General features: G+C 39.3%; 1 protein-coding gene across 1 annotated transcript in view; it reads left to right on the top strand.

Moving 5' to 3' along the window:
- The first annotated feature begins 15087 nt into the window (after positions 1–15087).
- Positions 15088–22520, top strand: part of bach2b (BTB and CNC homology 1, basic leucine zipper transcription factor 2b) — a 109212-nt gene continuing 101779 nt past the window's right edge. The window contains exon 1 of the mRNA XM_040124782.1: positions 15088–15419. The gene's annotated coding sequence lies outside the window, so the exon portion shown is untranslated. The remainder of the gene's footprint in view (positions 15420–22520) is intronic.

Below are 22520 nucleotides of genomic sequence, written 5' to 3'. Positions count from 1 at the left end.
AAAACTATGACCGGGCCCGTGTATGTCCCCTGACTTAAATCCAATAGAACCTTTGGAGTATTTTAAAGTGAAAGGTAGAGCAACAAATCCCCTCCAGCAAAGAGCAGCTGAAAATAATCATATATGAAGGGTGGCAGAACATCTCCCCACAGATTTGTGCACCAGTATCATCCATGCCCAGGAGGATTGAATCTGTCATCAAAAATAAAGGTGGATTGCAAAATAAATTAAAAAAATAAAAGAACTTCATGTTGCTAATGCAGAATGAACTGACTTTTGTTGCAGTTGGCTCTTTAACATGGACCATTGTTATAGTTTAATTAATCGGACATTTCTCTTTTTCAAATTAACTGGTTTTATTTATCTTGGGCTTGGGCGAAAAACAAATAAATTTGTATTAAATGTTCAGGATTTTTAATTTGTGATATTGACCAGGGGAGTGCTAAGTTTTGTTGTATACCATGCATTTTGGCCCTGGAATCCCGTAAAAAGTCAATCTGGCTTGGCTCATCACAAGTTGCATATACAGTACGAGCTGTCTGCAGTTGAACCAAAAAGTGATGTACATTTCTCAGATTGTTACAATGTAGTAGTTTTTAGAGGTCTGATGAAGTACTGTTTTTCAAAAAGCAAATATTTGCAACTGCAACCCAAAATATTCAATAGAACACAAGTCACAAATTACCAAAGAGGGAAACAACTGTCATAGGAATTGCTACATGGAAAAGACAATAATTAGACTGAGGACAAAATAGATACACAAGATAATTATAATGGGCTTACTATGAAATTTACTGTAATTAACTGGTAGCAATTGATAAATAACTTACTGTAGAAGAAATAACAGTATTTTCTATGTTTTTATTTACAGTAACAATCAGGTAACTGGAAAATAAAACACAGTAATTACCAAGTACAGTATTTTTGGTTAAAGTAGTACTAGCCAGTTCCTATAATTATTACAGTGGCCTTACTGCAATTCAATTAGTTATTTACTGTGATTAAAGAATACAGGAATTTTTTTTTAATAATTCGGTAATTTACCAGATCCATTTTGCCAGTATGATGCTGTAATTTCTACGGTAAATTTCTCAATTTGCTGTATTTGGATGAAAAATATAAAATACTAAATATCTAGTATATTTAGCTGATTTACCAGTTAACAGTTAATTACAAGCAGTTTAAAGACAGAATGAGTAGGATTTGTCAGTTGCTGTTTATAAAATCTTGGATGCCTGCTTACGATCTGGCACCTGTCGCTACGTTTTTATAGAGTCCTGTCCTCACAAAATGAACGCTGTGGGCTACACAGTCACTGCGTGAGGGTAGACACCAAAAAACATCACAAACACAGCAAAACAAGAAAATACAGGCAGAGGGCATTGTCTCTGCAGATACATACACTGCCACACACTTCTAGTGGGTCATAAATGATGATTGAGAGAGGGATTATTTTTGTTTGGGTCTATAGATTGTTTCTTAGGAACATCCTACTCATTCTGCGTTTAAATAAACTACTTTAACTGTGTAAGGTTAGCCATCTATTTTGTATATCATAAGTAAATTTAGCTATTATTTCACTTAAAATATATTAACGAATCATTTGCAATATCTGGATATCTTGAAAAAAATGGTCAAAGTATATTTAAAATATGACGTACAATCACCACACAAAAAAGTCCTTCAAGTGCATAAAGGATCTATTTAGAATGTACATACTGTATATTCCCATATAATAGTCAATATTCAAATAATGTTATCAAAAATGTCAAGTTTAAAAGAGGGTTGGAATTACTTGACAGCTCATATGATACATTTAAAAATAAGCCCACTGAGGTAAAGAAAGGTCATTGACACCATTTGAAAACATGGTCCTAAAAACAATACAAAGATCATTTTGCGTTTTTTTCATCCTCTTCTTTCATCCTCAAAACAGTTCAAAAAGATACAAGTGCATATGCTTTTTTAACTACATTAGTTAGACCAACATGATCTTGAAAAAAAAGCCTATATAAAGCCACAGAGGCATTGAAGATATTTCAACACTTCATGAACTGGGCAACATGGCCAAATGCCAACAACAAGGCCCCAAGTGAGTCTCTGTTAAGCTTCTGAACAAGAAAAGGATAAACTGGAGAATACTTTAGGTCCAGATCCTGATCCATCAGAGGGTCCAAGGAGTGTCTAAACATATTGAAAAAAACAAAGATGACAATATATTAAATAAGCCTTGGAAACATAGACTGTATAGAAGAAGTGGACGTAGCCACCTTGATGTCACAAAATGCAAAAATAAACATATTGTGATTATTTTGACAATGCAATTGTGATATGAGTCACAATTTTAGTGGGAATGGTAATTTTTGCATTTTCAATGAAAAAATAAATAAAATTGATGATTTTTGCTAGGGTATGAACCCAACAAGCATGTTCCCTTACATCTGAAGAATATGCTTCATTCTTAATGATATGTTGTGATACATTTTACCTCTATCAAAAAATTGCAGCTCCTGAAATTTTGATATTGCATTTGGCCATAATGCAATTTCGATAACATTTTGATTAATTGTTCAGCCCATTTGCGGACTACCATTTTCAAGGCCTCGAGTTATGCATTTTAGGCCTGTCCTTGGCCATCTTTTTTTGGGAGCCAGAAGTGAACATATTTGGATCAGAGGGTGGGGCTAGGGAGGAGTGAGGGGTGGATCTTACTGAGAACCCAAGGACATTTGCCGTGGTAGCAACTTGTCAACCACAATGTAGTCACACCCTCAAGCATACCCTGCTTTATCGTGTATTTTACTCTAAATGGGAGTATAAGTTACAAAATGAACATCATGGTGTATTAAAGAGGACTTGAAACTACAGATCCTTTTTGTTTGTCTTTTCAATAATTCTTGAGTAATGATACAAGGAGTTTGTGTATGTGTGCACTGTATGCGTGGCACGGTTGGTAGATTGCGGCCGGATGTGTTGGATTTTTCATTTTCTTTTTTTTATAGTAGTGTGTTTTACAAGAGTTGTAGCTGGTGGTTGATGAATATGTTTTAATAAATGAGAGAGAGAGAGAGGCAGACATCTTGGTAGGTGAGTGTGTGTGTGTGTATGCTTCTTCTTACCATTTTAGAAATTCTACTGGTAGTTCATAAGTTTGCAGAGCAGAGTGGAGACATGCAAGTTCAGTGCAACCTGTTCCCCTGCACAAGTAGCCCTGTGGTTTTAGATGTAACTTTTCCTTTTGATCTTTGAGACTCTCTCTCAGGGCTCATGTCTATGAAGCACCTGAAAAGTGTCAGGAAACACACACATTTAATGCAGGTTTTTTTCAGGTTTATGATGCATATAATTGTGTGTATGCATTGGAAGTATTCCTGCCAACATACAGTGCATCCTTAATGGTGTCAACTTCTACATATGTAAAAGGCAGGCCCTGATGTTGTGAGAGTTCAACGCTTACCTATAAGTAGACCTTTTACTATTTAGGAGTGAGTGAATTAAATTTTGAACTGGGGTTAACAAGAGGCATTGGTAACAAACAAGGAGCAATGTACACCCTGTTTACATCCGTTGTATACCAGAAAAACAGAAACATCTGTAGCCTCAAATGTAATCTTATACAAGACCCTTACAAAAATACTTTGTTCATGAAACTTATACGGAGGAAGACAATAATAGAAACACCCTTAATACAAATCCATGGTTTTCCCTAGGTTTCTAGAGGGCTTAGGAACTGTGATTGCGGTTGGTTAATTTGGCCCGGGGGTGTTCTGATGGTCCTCTTCCAAGAAAATTTGATGTTATTTGACTAAAAACTATGAATCATTTTGCACTATTGTCATTACAATATTTATTAAGAAAACAATACAGGTTGTACTTTTTCAACATGCACTCAGACATTAACAAAAGAGAAAAGTGAAACATATGCTCACTAATGAAGTAAGCACTGTGCGCCTTAAAAAATAACATTGGTAAAACAAGGCTTACATCGAAGGGATTTGAACTGTGATTTTCTCATCTTGCCAAAGTCAGTGTGAAGCCAATAGCCAGCTATGTATGGTTAGGATTTTATCTTTATCTTGATGATATTCTTTTCAATACAATTTTTTATCAATGCTTTTACCAGTTCTTTTTCATTACTTAAGAATTCTTTTTTTTTTTTTTTAATTATTAAAAAAAAAAGAATGACTTCAGAGCAGGATTAGAATAGACTTATATTTTAAATATGACAAAATATTATACTTAGAGTAGCAACAGTAATGTTTTCAACAACAAAGTACCTTTATAAATTCAGTAATAGCTCCCTGGAAAGAAATCTAAGATGTCAGTACTTTCAACATACATCCTCTTGTGATGCACCTGGACACATCATCAGTGATGTTGCCTGGGGTCATTGGGTGTTTCCTGGCACAATCAAACCAAGGCAACCCAGCCGGGATTAATCAAGCCTTAGCTTGTGTCCCGGTAGTTTTACCCCACCAATGGCTCTCCTCTCCTGATACACAGCCACCTTGAAGCAACTTCTGCTGCTTCAGTGGCCATCTTGACGGCCCTTCGCCTACTGTCCCCTGTGATGCCTAGCATGTTGTAGGCCCTGCAAAGGGACTGGCCTGCAAACCCTCTGGATTGCAATTCAATGGGCTCACACTTCACTCTCCACTCTTTGCTTCGGCATTCTTCCACCAGCACAGCATACTTTTCTCTCCTATCCTCGTTGGCCTTCCCAATGCAGTCTTTTAAGGGAACAGTGAGTTCTAAGAGAATGATCTGCTTGGAGACTTCAAAGATCAGCACCATGTCTGGCCCTTAGCATTGTTGTGGCAGCAGTTTCTGGGAACTTCAGTTGCTTCCCCAGGTCCACTTTCAACTCCCAGTGTTGTTACATTGCTAGCAGGCCAGAGGAGGTAGTCCCAGCAGCTGATGTTGGCTTCTCCCAAGCCCTGATGAAAGCAATGGTCTTCTTCACTGGGCGGAGGCGCTTGCAGTGGCTAATCCCACTACAGATGGTGTCCGCTACGGCTTTCAGGACTTGGTCATGATTCCAGCGGTAGCACCCATCGCCCAGGGCTTTCGAACAGCCGCTAAGGATGTGCTTCAGGGTCTCTCTCTACAGGCACAGAGGGCAAGCTGCCGACTCTGCCTTCCCCTATCAGAACTAGTTGGATGCTGGATTAAGAATTTATTTAATTTAGCCTGGATTGAGAATTTTATTCCATGGGGGTCAACTTTCCAAAGCTCGGTCCATGAGACGCTCTATCGCTTGCTCCCCTGTTGTTCAGGCTCCCTGCTGCCAAATTCCAATCATCCTGCTGGCTCACTCTTTCTCAATTGATATTCGGACCTCATACTGGATCAGCGACCTCCTGTCCTTCCCCTGCATTGTGTTGTAGCTTGGTGTATTGCTGCTGCCCAGGCCAGCCCTTCCATGAGACACTGTGCCCACCAGCATCCTGTGCCTTAGCCGCGTCTCAGGGACATCACGGCTCTGCTGCCCTCCACTTCCGCTCTGTTCTTACCTTGATACCCGCCTAAGAGATTTTTGGGTCTCAGTAGTGCAGTACCTCCCTGGTACGGTTCACCGTGAATTCTTCATCATTAAAATAAATTATATTTCTGACATCAAAACACTGTAAGAGGTTTAGAATGAATGAGGAACAAAATTAGAAACTAAGATAAATAGTTAGGCTTCATACAGACAGTTTTGGTTTTAGCATGTTCAATTCAATTCACTATTAGCCTAGATAGCGCGCAGTGGTTGTGTAAAATATTCTGGTGGTGGATGAGAGACTGCAGCCACAGCAGATGAGTTTATCACTTGTCTTCATGTTTATGCTTGTTGAACAGGTGGTTTGACAAATTACTCTTACTGACTTTTTACTCGCAACACTTTTATTGAACTTACGGTAACGAATGTAGTTGTTGTCAGCTCAAGTAAAACTTTATCTTTCACTTCACCTGGTTCACTGTCTCCACTTCTGTATGTGTATGTGTAAATGTCTGTCATAGGTTACATTTGGGGAAAAATTTCAGACTAATGACCAGTTAATTGAGGACGGCTTGTCCAACTGGGGGCAAAAGCCATGTCTCCAATTAGGAAAAAGCTAATTTTTGAGTCAGTGGTCAAGGTTTGGGTTAGGTTAGTTTAGGGTAAGGGTTAAGCAAGTAGTGGTTATGGCAAGGGTTTGGGTAAATCTCCAGGAAATGAATGCAAGTCTATGTGATGTCCCCAAAAGTGACCAAGGTCACGGGGTGTCTGTGTGAGTGTTTGTGTGTGTGTGTGTGTGTGTGTGTGTGTGTGTGTGTGTGTGTGTGTGTCCACTTGCGCGCGCGCATGCGTGCGTGTGTAGAAACTGAGCCCCGTCCTCGGCTTAACTCAGACACAGAGACAGAGAAACTTGCGTGACCATAAATGAGAGTGAAACGCGGTAGAGAACTCTAAGTATAGTTTTTTTTCTGTTCATTTGGCTAAGTCACAGTGAAAACATGATGAGGCTCTCTTATAATGGTAGGGAAAAAACCTTGTAATCCTTCCAACAAGATCAGGAATCAGTCTGAAAAATAGGTTATATCAACTCTCTTGCAAAATGGAACATTTGTATCATTTTAATACTGGGATTCACTGTGCACTGTTAAAGTAGCATTAAGAGGCATTACGTTGTACTAGGGTTTCTTATGTTCTTGTCACACTAGTGTGCGTACACGATCTCAGTGTATACTTACTTACCTAGTACAATGAGCCATGGACTCCCAGGTATGTATGTATGGATGGATGGATGGATGGATGGATGGATGGAATAGATGGATAGATGGATAGACATTGATTTTTGATTTGATTTGATTTTTAAAAAACATTTATTAAACCCACATCATCACCCAATGACCAGAAAGAAAAATATCAAAACAAAGAGAAGCAAAAAACAAACTGTCGCCAAAAAAACATTTTCTCTCAGAAATTAACAATCAGCTCTCCCTCCCCCCCAACAGAACATAAGACCCCTCCCACAGCCCAAATGTGCCTGAAGTCCTGCACGTTATCCATCATTATATAATAAGCGTGTTCCACTCTCAGGCGGGCCTTCAACAGTCCCTGCAGAACCGGCACAGGTTCTACATTGCCAGTGTTCTGGACCTCCCACTGCAATTTCAGTGAACTGAAGTCAGTTTTTTTAATTTTCCACTGCTGCCAAAATTGCTCAAAGCAGTGACAGAAAGTCCTGTCTAGAAGGAGTTTGTTGTTAAAACTCCAGTAAGATTTAACCCTTTCACCCGGTGAAATATACAGATCTATGCTGAGTGATGCTGAGTGATGGTCAGTGAACCCAACTGGACTAATTGTGCTCTCAACCAGTCTGGAGCTGAGACTTTGGGAGATATAGATTCTGTCCAGTCGGGCTGCACTGACCGTGCCGTCTCTGACCCTCACCCATGTGTACTGTCTGGACTGTGGATGTTTGACCCTCCACGCGTCCAGCAGATCTATTTGTGTTATAATGCTGTTTAGGTTCTGGGATGACTGGGGGTGGGGTTCCTCGCTTGCCCTGTCCACAGTAAAGTCGACAGTACAGTTGAAGTCCCCACCAATGATGAGTTGGTCGTGATGGTGTTTCGTTAGCTCGTTTTGTAGCTTGTTGAACAAGACTACTCTTTCAGCCCCCTGGTTCGGGGCATATATGTTGACAAAGCAGAACACAGATTTCTCAATTTCTGCTTTGACCATCAGCAGTCGTCCCTTCACTACTTCAGTAGTAGACAGGACCGTTGTATTTGTGGTTGGTTTTAACAAAACGGCTACTCCTGCACTGGAGTTGGTGCCATGGCTAAGGGCATATGTACCCTCCCACCATAAACCCCAATCTACTTCGTCTGTCTGAGTTGTGTGTGTCTCTTGTAAAAACAGCACATCAATCTTTTTTTGAGCAGAGACCTCAGATATTAGAGCTCTTTTGTGCTTGTCTCTCCCACCATTGATGCTTAGCGACCCTACTCTGAGGCTCCGCATTGAGGGGACAGAGAAAAATATCAGACGTAAGACAAGCAGGGAACAGTAAAGAGGAAGAAACACCTTGTGGTACATGATCATGTCAGCGACCTTCTAGTCTTTCTAACAGTTTTATTTTTTGCTTCTTTCCTCAAATTTGTGACATGTTTTATTAGACGGAAGCGTTTCTTTTCATCCAAAATGTCAAACCCAACCAGTTTTTTTAATATGCCAACAGATCTAATGAACTTGTCAGTGTCTCTGAAATAATCAGTCACTTTAACAGATTTTCCAAATGTTTCATCCAGGAACTGATTTATTTCCTCTAGAGAGTAGAGGTTTGTGTTCCTGTTAGGAGTCTCACCAATGGATACAGCGTCGACTCAGAGTCGTACTCCATGTCTCCTCCTACATCTGATACCTGGCTACTGAATACACTTTGTCCTTCGGTATTATCTTTAACTATTAAACTGGTGGAAGCAGCTTCTTCAGCTTTTTCTTCTGACTGTTGCTTTGCCTCAGCCCTTGCAGACCGAGAGCTGCAGTTCTCTGCAGTCTCAGAATCCTGCAGCTGGCTGTTACAGTTTGGCCGTGAACCGGCTGCTGCATCTGCAGCACCGTGGTCCACCCCCTCAGTCCCGGCTGCGGGCCCACCCGCCTCCCGGGCCCGAGCGGGGTTGCCCGCCGGCGTCACCTCGGCCCCGGCCGACCCGCCCGACGCCGCTTCCACCAGTTGTTGTCTATGTGGACACGCAAATCGTTTGTGACCAACGTCTCCACATTCGAAACATTTGAGCTGGCCTGAGCTGGCGTAGACTAGGTAGTGGCCGTCGCCGTGCTTCACCCTGAAAGACACCTCCAGTGTCTGGATCGGTGAGTCCAGGAACATGAACACCTGCCGCCTCAGAGACTGGACGTGCCTCAGTTTGGGGTCCTTGCATCCCAGACTCACTGTTTTAAATCCGCTGGCGAATTTACCGAACCTGCGGAGTTCGGTCTCCAGCGATTCATTGGGGATGACGGCGGAACAACGGATACGGTGATCCGCGTGGAGGGCACCGACAGTGGGGAGACCTGTACGAAATTCTCCCTGATAAACACACCGCTCTCGATCAGACGATGCACCTGAGGCTCGTCCTTCAGGAACACAACCACCGCTCGGTTCATTCTGGAGGCAAAACACAGCTAATCGTGTCCCACCTGTTCACCGGCGGCCAGCAGAACTTCCTCTACGGTCACGGTGCTATCCGGCGGGACTATCCGCACTCCCTGCCGGATAGACGGAGGTGGCGTCTCGGAGGACGCCATCACTCCCGGAGACCCCCTGACAAGTCCACCGGTCGATCGGCAAACAAATCAATGAACCAATTTAGAAAAATTAAGCTTACCTGATCATGTACAGAGGAAAAGGTGCAGAGATAATCCAGAAACACACACAATACAATTCACAACTCCCGCCACTCGCACGTCCACCCTCACTCACGCTCGCAACCGGAAACAGAGAGATAGATAGATAGATAAATGTTTCTACACCTTGATTGGAGTCTATCTGTGGTAATTTCAATTGATTGGACATGATTTGGAAAGGCACACAACTGTCTATGCAAAGTCTCACAGCTGACAATGCATATCAGAGCAAAAACCAAGCCATGAGGTTGAAGGAACAGCCTGCCTTATGTCAAGGCACAGATCTGGGAAAGGCTACAAAAAATTTTATGCTGAATTGAAGGTTCCCAAGAGCACAGTAGCCTCCATAATTCTTAAATGGAAGAAGTGTGGAACAACCAGGACGACAGCTGGCCACCCAGCCAAACTAATCAATCGGGGGAGAAGGGCAATGGTAACAGAGGTGACAAAGAACCCGATGGTCACTCTGGCTCAGTTCCAGAGATCCTGTGTGGAGATGGGAGAAACTTCCAGAAGGCCAACCAATTCGAAGCTTCAAAACAAGTGAAGGGGTCTGAATACTGTCCGAATGCAATGTAGTTAGAGTATTTTTGGATTTCAGAGATTAACTCACATCTGCAAGGATCAGAAGTCCATCCTGATCCTCTCGGAAATTTGCCAGGAGGAATTGAATCACGAATCAACTTCTTCTTTTTCTTCTTAGGTGCACAGAATTTTTCTGACAACTTCATTTGTGAGGTTGCATTCTTACGTAGCCTGGTCAAGCCTGACAAATGCCAAAACAATATTAGATTTATGTGGGCAAAATTTACAAGGGATCATCTTGAACCTTGTGTTTATGCATAGTAGCTATCTTTAATTCCCATGCTCAGAAAAGAATAATGCTATCTAGAGACAGACATTGCTTTGATTTTCCCAATCATCACAGATATGTAAATACTATGCTATTAATATTCTCCAATAATGCAAGAAGGTTTGCAGTAAATCTAAATAAAGAGGTAATAGCTGACTTAATTGCGAAGGACCAATTAAGACACACAGAAAGAAGGCCACACAATGATGTGGTGCTATTTTTTTGGGTCCATGTGGTTTAGTTAAATTTAAAATGGTTCAAATTTGATAATTTAATTCAATTCAATTCAATTTTATTTATATAGCGCCAAATCATAACAGAGGTTATCTCAGGGCACTTTTCATGTAGCGCAGGTCTAGACCATACTCTTTATAGTTATATTTACAGAGACCCAACAATCCCCAATGAGCAAGCACTTGGCGACAGTGACGAGGAAAAACTCCCTTTTAACAGGTAAAAAAACCGTGAACAAAACCCAGCTCATGGTGGGCGGCCATCTGCCCCACCTACCTCGGTTGAGAGAGAAAAGGGGGGGCATAGCACAGTAGACATATAACATTAGATGTGTAACAATAATGAGACTAATAATAAAACTAATAATTATATGAATAGGGTGAATAATAATACTAATAAAATTAAATTCAATAATAGTTGATAATCATAATATTTGAAGCAGTGGGTGTTGAGCAGGATCATGAGGGCAGTAGGTGCTTTACAGTCACAGATCCAGACTCTCTAGCAGCAGGGGCAGAAATACCTTTAGCAAGCGAGAGAGAGGAGAGAGACGAGAAAGCACAAAACTATGGGAGAGAAAAGAAGTCCAGTTAGTAACAAGCACTGATGCCATATGAATGCTTGCAGATGGAGAGGAAGAGGAGGATAGAGGAGCTCGGTGCATCATGGGAAGTCAGCCGGCAGTCTAGGCCTATAGCAGAATAACTAGGGGGTGGTTCAAGGCACGCCTGAATCAGTCCTAACTATAAGCCTTATCCAAAAGGAAAGGTTTAAGCCTATTCTTCTTCTAAATGTGGAGAGAGTGTCTACAAATAACTTGCATAGATTCTTTTGTTAAGGACCTAGTCTAAAATTTCTGGTTGTAATCAATTTTGAGAGATATATGGGGGATGATGGCAAAAATGTCAATGTCAAATAATTCCACTTAAATTAAACTAAAGGTGGAATTCTCAGTAAAACACCCTATCAACTAGTTTATCATAATCTTCCATTTGGACTATTCAATAGTAAATAAAAGTAATGGAACACAAATGTTCTGAATATTATAATTCATTTGGGGAATCATGTCAGTCAAGTCAACTTCCTTAGCTGTCAAGGGAGTGTAACCACCATTCAAGGAGCCCTTTTGTTGATATTGTGCAAGACGACCATGTGAAAGGAAATGATATTACAGACAAGGACCCCTGATAACCCGAACCACTGCATGCCAAGGTTAATAACTCTCTTTAAATATGAGATCATTTTGACATTTTTAGGGTATGGTCAGGTATGTTTAGGTTTACTTCAAATGGCATACCGCAGGAAAACAGTGACAGTTCATCATAATTATAAAAATGTGCATTTACTTTAAAAGTTATGTTTGAAATGTTCACACCAAGATCATTTGCTGTGTCCATGATAATGCCTGTCAAATCTGATTTTAAATAGAAATGTCAAATGGTGACAAATGGTTGACAGGACTCCTATTACAAGCCTTTCTGTTAAAGGCCAATTTTGTCAAATGTAAGTAGTTTATGATGCTGATTAAAGATGTACTTACTATGTGGAACTATTTTTAAGTGTTCATTGAAAAAGTGGTGATTTATCCATAACTTTATTATCAAAGCTCTGTAAGGCAAGGAAAAAAATCATTATGTTGCACGACCTTGGTGTTTTTTTGATGCTTAGCTTTAATGTGTATTTGTATTCCATATAGTGCTGCAAGGATTAGTCTTAAAACCCGGAAATAAGTTTGCCTTTTTGCAATTCAGGTTCCCCGTCCCGAAATCAATAGGTTTTTTAAAGGGTTTTTGGTTAGACACCTGAAATAAGTTTTTTGGATAAAATGAGCTCAAAACATTTTCACCCTTTATTCTATGACATGAAATACGTCAGTAGATACCCCACTAGTGATTTTTTAAGCTTTTACGGGTCTTAAAAAAGGCGGTTGCTAAAAAGTGGCTAAATGAGACTACAGAGGTTGACATTAAATGTCAACGAAAAGTGATCTACTCAACAATCCGTCTTTACAGCCTCGTTCGTGCTCTAAACTATTACTAACTTTCTAAAGCGAAAGGCTTTTGCTGAAGAGGTCATCACATGAATTTTAAATGAACATGAATTATTTGTCGCATAGCTTTCTGCAATAATCCAAAAGCCAATAGCAAAATCCCATACGTCATCCCTGCAGCGCTCTATTCACTTACATTTTGAGCAATATATAATGTACTATATGTACGTAATTTCTTAATGTAGCAGAATGAAGTGGGTGAACAGTGCTTTTAAAGACCTAAAACTCTAGTAATGAAGTAAGGAGCGATGTTACTCAAAGATTAAAATTTACATCTATAAACAATACAATTAAATTAATTTCTGCTGTTTCATAATTGATACAATGTAATATAGCATCTTTACCCCCCAACAGATGCCACTTCCAAGCATCGAAAAATCACAGAGTATGAGTTAATGCTGATCCTGCTGAGTTAACCCTGATGATTCCTGATGTAAGATGTTTTTTCTACATTGAAATTAAATAAAACACCAAGCTCAGTTGACCTTGTTGACTGTCATGCTTGATTTTTTGAGTCAGTTTCTTTAACAAACAATGGCCTTTGACTGTAGAAACAAAATGGTCAGGCGTAACTCGTTTGTGTCAATTGGTGTAACCAGTATTTTTCATTAAAAAAAATGTTCTACTGGTCTACTGCAGACTAATAACATGTTTTTAACTATTTTTACATAATTTGTCAAAGATTATTTAGAAAACAGAGGTGTTTTCAGCTTATGCCCCACTCAATATTGCAAAAACACATTAAATTTAGAGATAATTCTAATAAAATCATATGTACAGTCAAATAAAGTAATTATTTTGACTACACTTACATGCACAATAGGTTGATAAAATATACGGAAGCATTCCAAAAACCTAACCTTATACTTCTTACACATGCCAGTTACTGGTATGCACAAAAATAAACGACACACATAAATGTCTGCTTGTTAAGTAATATTATATAATGGGGCCTACAGCTTTTACAGATGAAGCTAGGTAGGTTAGCATAAGCAACAGACAAGCTAACCTTGCTAGCGCAAGTGTGACGCGTGTAACTCCACCCCCAATTCTTAGCCTAACTCCAGGAGTTAGGTGGACCTAAGGAGGTGGACCACCCACCTCTGATTAGAGGGTGTTAACATTCTTTTTTTATACAAATTTCATGATGTAAATAACTAATTGTAAATAACCTTCCAAAGTTCAGGATCAGGAGAATTCCGATCAGTAAAGCTCCCACAACACATCTGTAAACTTGAAATTTACAGTAGTGCGCTGTAGATGAGCTGTAGTTGTGTCCAGCGGATGGATGTATAATAGTACCTCTTATCTTATGATAAGACTTCTTATCTTAAAATACATACATAATTCAATTGTTCAATGAACTGGCGAGTGACCCCGGAATGCATTTCTGCTCACAGCAATTTACTGTATAATGTGGAACAGCCAGTGTACTGTAAAATCATGGTGTAATTTTTACAGCAATTCATTTCCTATGGTACATAATTGGTTATTGTGAATTTCCACAGTACTGGTTACTATGATTTTCTACAGTACATTGTTGGTTACTGTGATTTGCTACAGTGGATAATTGGTTACTGTGATTTGCTGCAGGTCATGGTTGGTTACTGTAATCTTCTACTGGACATTATCGTTTACTGTGATTTTCTACAGTACATAACTGTTCACTTTGATTTTCTACAGTACATAATTGTTCACTGTGATTTTTGACAGTACATAGTTTTTTCCTTTGATTTTCTACAGTAGTGACATGAAAGTGACATAAAATAGTATATTGTAATTGTGCACAAACACAGTAAATTACTGTGGATTAGGCCTACGGGGGTAGTTTGAGTTTTTTTATCCAGTGCCTGAAAAAGTTTTTCGGGATGTGCACACTCTATCATCTGTTTTGAATATAAAATGTTCTATATTAAAAGGATAAATGTTGTGTTTGACTGGGTAGTTTTGAGTCTAGCTATTCAGATCAACCTGCACACAAAATCTATGCATTTAAAACATAAATAGAAAACGAATATTTTATGTCTTAAAGTAAAGTTTTTCTTAGAACAGGTGCAAAAAAGTTTGATTCCAAGAAGCAGGTCAAATTCAACTCAACTTCTTTCAAGCGTTTTCTTTTTGAGTTGGGAAATTTTATTTTGATGCCATTGGTCCGCCTGATTTTTTTTTTTTTTTCAGTAACTAGTTTCAAAAATACCTCATATAGCCTAACCTGTTTTCGACGGAAATGAAATGCCTTCCCCGCCCTACAGTTTTCAGGTGGTTTCACTCAAACAACGAGTAAACACTGGACTAAACTGTATTCACGTTTGCAGTTTGTGAAAAATGCCTTGAGTCATCTCTCACCGTCATTTGCCCGCTGTGTGCACCAAGGCAGGAGGAGGGAATAGAGGGGCTAGGCCTCCGAAAAATAGCGAGCGCGAGGGGAGGGATTTCAGCTAGCAGCCAGTAGTGCGATTCTCCAAGCTCCACTGCGCACATTAGAGGGAGTACGCGCGCGCTTGCCGCCGGCAACCACGCAAAGCCGCACAGCGCTAACGATGTTGTGAATGAGGGGATAGAGTGACGTCAGCGGCCGAATGTCAACAATGTAGCGACTGAGAGTAGGCGTCCTAGTCGAGTGTAACAAACAGCTTAGACGGAGCTGCAAGCCGCGCTGGATCACCACGCACGCATAAGCACGCGCGCGCACGCACACGTACACAACAGACCGTAGAATCGTAGACGTTGTGTTTTTGGTAGGCTAAGTGAGAACTAGCCGATTTGCACCGACGGGAGAAGAAGTGACCCATCTGCAGCCGGGAGGCTTTAAGGAAACGACAAAGCGAGCCATCATGTGAAAGAACTTACGTTGGAAAAGGACAAAAGGGCTGGAATACGAGCAGAATAGAAAGTAAAAGGTGAGCTGGCATGCACGTTTCTTGACGTCTTTTCTCCCTCTCAGACTGACATCTCGTTGTGTTATTTCTGTGAATTCGCCGTTTGTCCGTCTCAGTCCATTGTTGATGCTCTCATAACCGAGTTCAAACTTGTCTTAAGTAGCGCGGCGGTGGGCTACAGCCAGCAGAGTCCTCAATGGAAAAAGTCACTTGTAGCAAAAACAGTAAAACCGCATGCATGAATCTTGAAAGCTTGGCGGTGGTGCGAATATTGAAGGATGTAAAGTGCTGGGGTGTGAACGCGGGTTCAAGAGTGAAACACAACTCTGTACCACATCCTGTTATGCTTTGAGTCAATACGCCGTTTGCGCTCCCTTTTCTGTTTTTTGGAAAGTAGAGGCGTTGGTGATTCCAGAAGAGGGTCCGGCATGCTGCTGCTTCTGTGAGGGAAAATGCTCCACCAAAAAAGAAGCTTTAACTTGTAACTTCATTAAACACCTCCCTGAGTCACTACGTGTACATAAATCAAATTCATTTGTAGCTGAATAGAAAACTCATAATAACAACAACAACAACATTAATAATAATAATAATAATAATAAAAATAACAATAATAATAATAATAATAATAAATATCATTATTATTTTACAGTGCAATTTTTATTGGGCTCGGTCATTTGAAATTATTGCTCATTACACCTCCCAATTCATCTGCCTTAAAAAAACATTATCAAAATATTTGCTGTGTAAGGGCGAGCCTTATTTGCTCAGACAGCCAATGGAATCATCTCCATCTCTCGACGGTGCAGTTTAAGAACCCGTGTTTTCATCGTCATTAGTCTATCCCCTTATGTTAAAAACGATCAGGAGCGAGCCCGACTCCCATCACCGTAAATAAAAGGGACACATTGGCGTTTCTTAATCCGCCACAATTGGTGAGGGTATTAAAAAAGCAGTGCCTTTTACGTGCGGTTTTGTATTGTCATGTGAATGGATGCTCTAGTCTGGGCTTAGTCAGTCCCTGTCACTTTTATTATGTAGGAGTCTGTGATGTAGGGGTGAATTATGCTACGATGAAAGTCGGCGATAGGTCTTACATGTCGATATAAAAAATAAATAAAGGGATGTGTGGAAAACACCGTTAATCGATATTTTTTTCTTTAAAATCAATTAACAACCCAGTTTGATGTCACTTGTTATGCACGCGAACTGTTAACATTTTAGAGAGGCCTATTAAACGTGGCTCGTATGTTTTTCACTCTGTCATGGAATAAAAAGAAGCATAGGTCCACAGTGTCCAGGCAAGCAGTGCAATTTCTGAGCAGAATAAAGAAGGCAGAATAATTCTGTTTATTTCGGGACGCTATTGTTTGATCCCTAAGTGCTTGATTCGGCCTGAAACCATAAGGGAGTGGAGTGATGTTGTCATTAATGCGGTGATACAGCATTTTGAGGAGCAGTGGCATTCACGGCATCACAACCCCTTTGTTAGTGTTGATGCAACGCGGTGATGCCACTGAGCATTTCTGCTATTATTTCTTTCAAATTATGACGTTGAAAATAGAATTCAATGCATTAGTGCTGTGGGTGATCCGGAGTCCCTGATGAAGAGATAATTCCTACTCATTGTCATCTTGAAAGGAGCTGAAATTAAAACAGTTCGTTCACTGACATCGCTCTGCTTTCACAACACGTGTACAGCGGCAGCACTCATGCGCAGTTTTGTGCACTGAGCCTTTTGTTCTGTACAGTAGCCCACACTGCCCTTCTTTTTCCATGCATGGCAATCCCCTGCTTATTGTGAGTGGGGAGCAGGGGGGCGGGGGTGTCCAAAACTGTAAACCCCACAGTGACTTAGTAGTCAAGCTTAAACGCCACTTTATCCAATCTGCAGGAGCATTATTTCTCCTGCTTACATCACACTGTCATCTGTAACATCAAATTATATTTATTTCTCTGGATCAAAATGCATTATTTTCCTTTGTCTATCAGTATTAATAAAGAGCGGGATTAAATGGCAACTATTTGAAATTGATAGCTAATTCTCAACAGTATATCATAATACTCAAATAGTCATGCATTTAGAAAATGAGTATTTTGACATGACCAACAACTACGTCTTTCGGAGGACCAAACAAGTCTCTAAAACTTCCTAACTAGTTGTATTTTTTATATTTGTCCATTAAGCTATTCAATATTATATTTCCTGAAAATGTGATGATATGGGGGTCAAAGTGCTGTTAAAGCCTTCTTCACACTACTAGGAACATACTATTGGCGGGAAAATCATTAATTATTTTATTGCAAATTTAGGTATATATTAAGTTTAAAAATACTGAATTCAGCCTTTAAAGTACTCACCATGGTAGTTTTTTAATTGTACAGTTGATAAAACCCCCAAATTGCCAGAAAAAATACCAAGGGCTCATGACCTCAGTATCCAAAATGGGAGCTACAACCCTATTTGCGGTGTTCAGCTCCCTAAAAAACCCTTTGGTTAAAACATCAAGAATCTGTAATTGTAAGAACTTTGTACAAAACATTTTGAAACATTTTTAAGCTTTCTCTTCCTCTATTTTCTCCCACCCCAACATACTTTCACAACTGGAAGTGAATCAAAATGACTTAAGCAAGACCCCACTGAAGTCCTATAAAACAGATGAGTAATAATGTTAGAAAAACAATTTTTTTTAATCCTATAACATGGCCATCATCTCCTAGGTTGAGCTTGGGAACACCTCTCAGCCTGAGCGAGGAAGTTCTGGGGATCTCGACATAATGAGACCCTCAGGGTTTCCAGCCACAGCTGAAATCTCACGCAGCAACAGGATCCTTCATAACATCCTGCTGATCCACCCATCAGGCTTTCTATTCTGAAATTCTGTCATGTTCAGGGTTAGGTCCTCCAGGTTTCCACTGAGCCCATAGTCATCAAGCTTTATAGTATTGAAGTTCCTATCAAGCTAATTAAAATGCTGATGACAAAAGAAGCTGCTTGTGTTCAAAAGTAACAAAGCACTTTTGGGTTAATGATTTATTAAATTGCAGATCGAGTAGGATGTGATGGAGTGATCTTTTGCTGCCATCAGAGATGGATTTCTCCTGAAGACAATCCCAGCAGCCACGTAACTGCATTGTTTTTAGCAGAAAAGCAGATCTTCCTTCGCTAGGAAAAAGAAAAAAACATGTTCCTATAGCTCTCCCACGTCAGCACAAAGGCATGTTTGACTGGGCTGCTGCCAGTGTGAGGCGTACATGGAACAGCACTGCTGGGAGAAATCTAAGATCCTGCACTTTACACCGAGGGCTACACCATCCCCCCACCCTCCCCACCCGATCTCCCTCCTTCTTCATGCTGTGACTGCTCATTCTGCTTCTCCTGTTGATCACGGCAGTGATGTGGACTTGTGTGTTCACTTGCTATGTGAAATCAAATTGCATTATCCTGCCAGACCCAGCTCCCCTCAGTCTGTGGTTAGGGAGTCAGAGTCAGTGCCTCTCCGTGTGTTTGCTGCTCAACACAGACTGTGGCCAAGAAGCTATCAAATCTAAAACACCGCAGGCAGTTTTCTAATTGTTCTGTTTTGATTTGAATTTTTTTGGTGTGTGCGTGTCCTGTAAGAAATGATCAAGACACGTAAATCATCCTGATAGTTGCGTCAAACCTTTTTGATGATCTCACAGACTTGTCCTACTGCCTCAAGCAGCGAGCTTACCCTTCTGAACTCTGAGTTAATACTTTAGTAACCCCTCCTGCAGTCATCCATAAGTTAACAACTGTGCAAAACATATTGAGCTAATGAAATGATGCACATATGGTCCTAATAGCTTTGGAATTAAAACACTGCAAGAATGGAAGAGGGAAGGCAGGAGGTTCAGCAGTTATTTGAGCACTTTAGAAGAATGAGCTGTTTGTAAAGTGGCGTTCAGTGAATAAAGAGAAAACATTTAGCACAGTGTAATGACCTGTTTGTATTGGATTACTGCTACTACTGCTGGCAAGGAACTGGAGAGCACTGCTGAGGTCTGTTTAAACTTGCATCCTCTGAGCTGGAGAGGGTTCGGTGTAGAGGTGCTGCTGCTACATTTGGTTTCCTTATATTCAGTGAGTGGGAGGTGCACACAGATAAACCTGGCATTACTGCTGTTTTGACACACTTAACTCCTTAGACAAAAAGAGCTCAACTCCATAGAGAACTTTAAAGACACTCAGCAATTTGCTGTTTACTATGAACCAATTTGTTGGAATTTTATGTGTACATTTTAGGCAGTGAATTTTAGAACATGAACATTTAATATGAGTAATCAGTTGTTGAATATGGAACATTTCCACAGTAGACAGCCAAATTATTAAAAACTATTCATTAATAATAAGATTAATCAAATAGTTAAGATTAATCCCAGAATTACAAAAGGTAAGATTCAGATTTTCACATATGCATGTGAAACATACATGGAAACAAAATGTTGTTCCTCGAGGGCAACATTAATTATGTCATTAATTAATCTCTGAATTTACGTCAATCTTCTCTACATAGCTTTGATCCTCTGCAGAATTCTGACAATAAATTTAGCATTTAAAAAAATGTGTCAGTGTCATAATCTTAATATCAGACATATTATCAGAATTGTGAGAACTGACTTAAATCTAAGGTTTATTTTTTCTCAGAATGCCAACTTAACTCAGTTAAATTCATAATCAAATTCAAATTTGAATGCAGAATTTCTTGTTTTCTGACATGATTGTGGGAATTCTGAAATAAATGTTGATGTTAAGAATTCTCACAATAGTCTCAGAATTCAGAAATAAAAATAATAACTTTTTTCTCATAATGTATTAATTTCAGAAACACAGTTTTATTCATGTAGCCCTAATCTTCCCCCAGTTTTTAAACATAAATTTAAAATTCTGATAAAAAGAAAGAAATTAAGTGTCAAAATGGTAATGTCTGACTTTGATATCAGACTTCCTGAATTTTAAGAATTAATTCAAGATTCAAGATTCAAGATTTAATTTTTCTTACAATTTTGATAATCAGAATTTGGAGAAGTGACTTAAATCTAAGATGTCTTTTTTCTCATAACTCTTTTTATTCACTGAATTCTAACTTCTTCAGATTGTGTTAGTTTATAATTGAATATAAGTTTCAATCCAGATTTTTTATTGAGATTTGTGACATCCTGAGAATCTTGACGTTAATCACAATTCTCCACAGAATATTACTACAGGTTGAAAATTCTCATATTAAATTGAATGACAATAGTAATTTCTTCAGTATTTGATAATTAATATTTGAATTATGAGAAAAATAAACAATAGTAGCTTCAGTGTCAAACTTTAAACTTTGATGTCATATTTAAATCTCAGAAATTGTGAAAACTGTAAAATCTCAGATATTTTTTCTGAGAATTGACTTGGTTTTAATCTCTCTCAAGTTCTCTCAATTTTTTTCTGGATTCATAAATTAATTTCAGTGTTGTCGTACCATTCTCAGAATTAGTTTCAGAACTCAAATCATTTATACTCATGTGTCCTTAATTGTTTTCCATACATGTCCATTTCTCTATTGTCAGTTGGACAGTTCAGTTATGAAATTGCCGCTGGGACACCTATCTTGATAAAAATAACTATGACACTTTCGCATGTGTTACAGTTGTTTCTGAGCATGCTCCTGAACATACATCCAGTTCTGTGTGAAACACATGCCTCCATATTTAGACAAGTCCCTTGATGAAGCTGTTGAATGTTGTTTTTGAGTTCCACTGACTTATTTGTGGTCTTTCTTTTATTTTTCCAAGCGTCACATAATGTGAATGACGTGTGCAACAGTTTTTCTTCCCCCTGAGCCCAACGGGAAAGTAGTGGCCAAAGAGCCACATCAAATGCTTTTGCTGTTTTTAGATATTCACCTTGGTAACAGTAGCAGTGCCATTATCACAGTATATATATAGATTAGCTCCTCCATTTAGTCAATTTGGATTTCCTTAGGGTTGCTGAAGCTATTCATAGTAAACACTGGGTTTACACAGAGTGTAAACCCAGAGCTCACCCCCCTGCTGCCACTATAGAAACAATATGCATACCATATCAGATTAGAGCAGTAGTGCGGTGTAAACAGTGTGACTCTCGGGTTAGGCCTCCTCTGGTGTTAGAAACTCTCCTCTAGGTCCTCCCAGGGAACACTGAAGCACGGTAGTAGTAGTTCGAATTTAAAGTCCTCCTCTTGTCTAGCAGTTTTCTTTCTGCAGCTGCTGAGTCACACATAAAGTGGACGCTCCCACTGACCAGACAACAGCCACTGTTGCAAAACCAGCTCAGTCTGTCCACATTAAACTTAATCACATACAGTTTACTACAGTCTCTGTATTTACTGTCAGTCTGAGCTTTTTCATTTATTACAGTGTTATTTGTGACCTAATGCTTGTTTTTAGCTTTTTCCTAGAGGAGTAGTTAACAATCAAGTTGCAATTTCATCTCTACAGACAGCACTTTTAGTTGCCAAGACCATCTCACCTTAAGATCCTTTTAGCAGTTGTTCTGGTGCTTTCGATCATATCACATTATCTTCATCAGCAGATGCGTAGTTTCCAAGGTCAAGATTGAGCTTTAAAACTCAACATTTAAGTCGTTATGGATGAGTAGTCCTTGATTGCTCAGAAAAAAATGGAAATTTAAACATCTACAATTCAGTCACAACTGAGCAAACTCGGTCTACATGAACGATAATGTTACTTTCTTTAAATAATAATTATTAATTATTAAAAAGCATAACTATTAAAAAGCTATAAAATAGCAGAAAATCACTTGAAACTAGTTGGCCACCATAACGTAAAAAAATGTTTAATCTGCATCTGGATCCAGAGCTCCTTCAAAATATTATAAATAATATAATGGTATTGAAATTACAAGAAATAAATGTTTCAGATTTATTTTAAACAACACAATAACATATTAGAAAACAGCTAAAGTCATCAGAAATATCTTTAAAAATTCTGAATCAGCATCAAAATCTTTTCACTTGTTCCCTCGGCTCATTAAAAATGAATGAATCTGCACATAATAAGAGTGGCATAAGAAAAATAAAATACAGTAGATGGATTGCATCTTTTAACCTCTAATTT

Source organism: Xiphias gladius, chromosome 4, assembly GCF_016859285.1.
Source record: "Xiphias gladius isolate SHS-SW01 ecotype Sanya breed wild chromosome 4, ASM1685928v1, whole genome shotgun sequence".
NCBI lineage: Eukaryota > Metazoa > Chordata > Actinopteri > Istiophoriformes > Xiphiidae > Xiphias > Xiphias gladius.
This window is presented reverse-complemented; position numbering and strand designations above follow the sequence as displayed.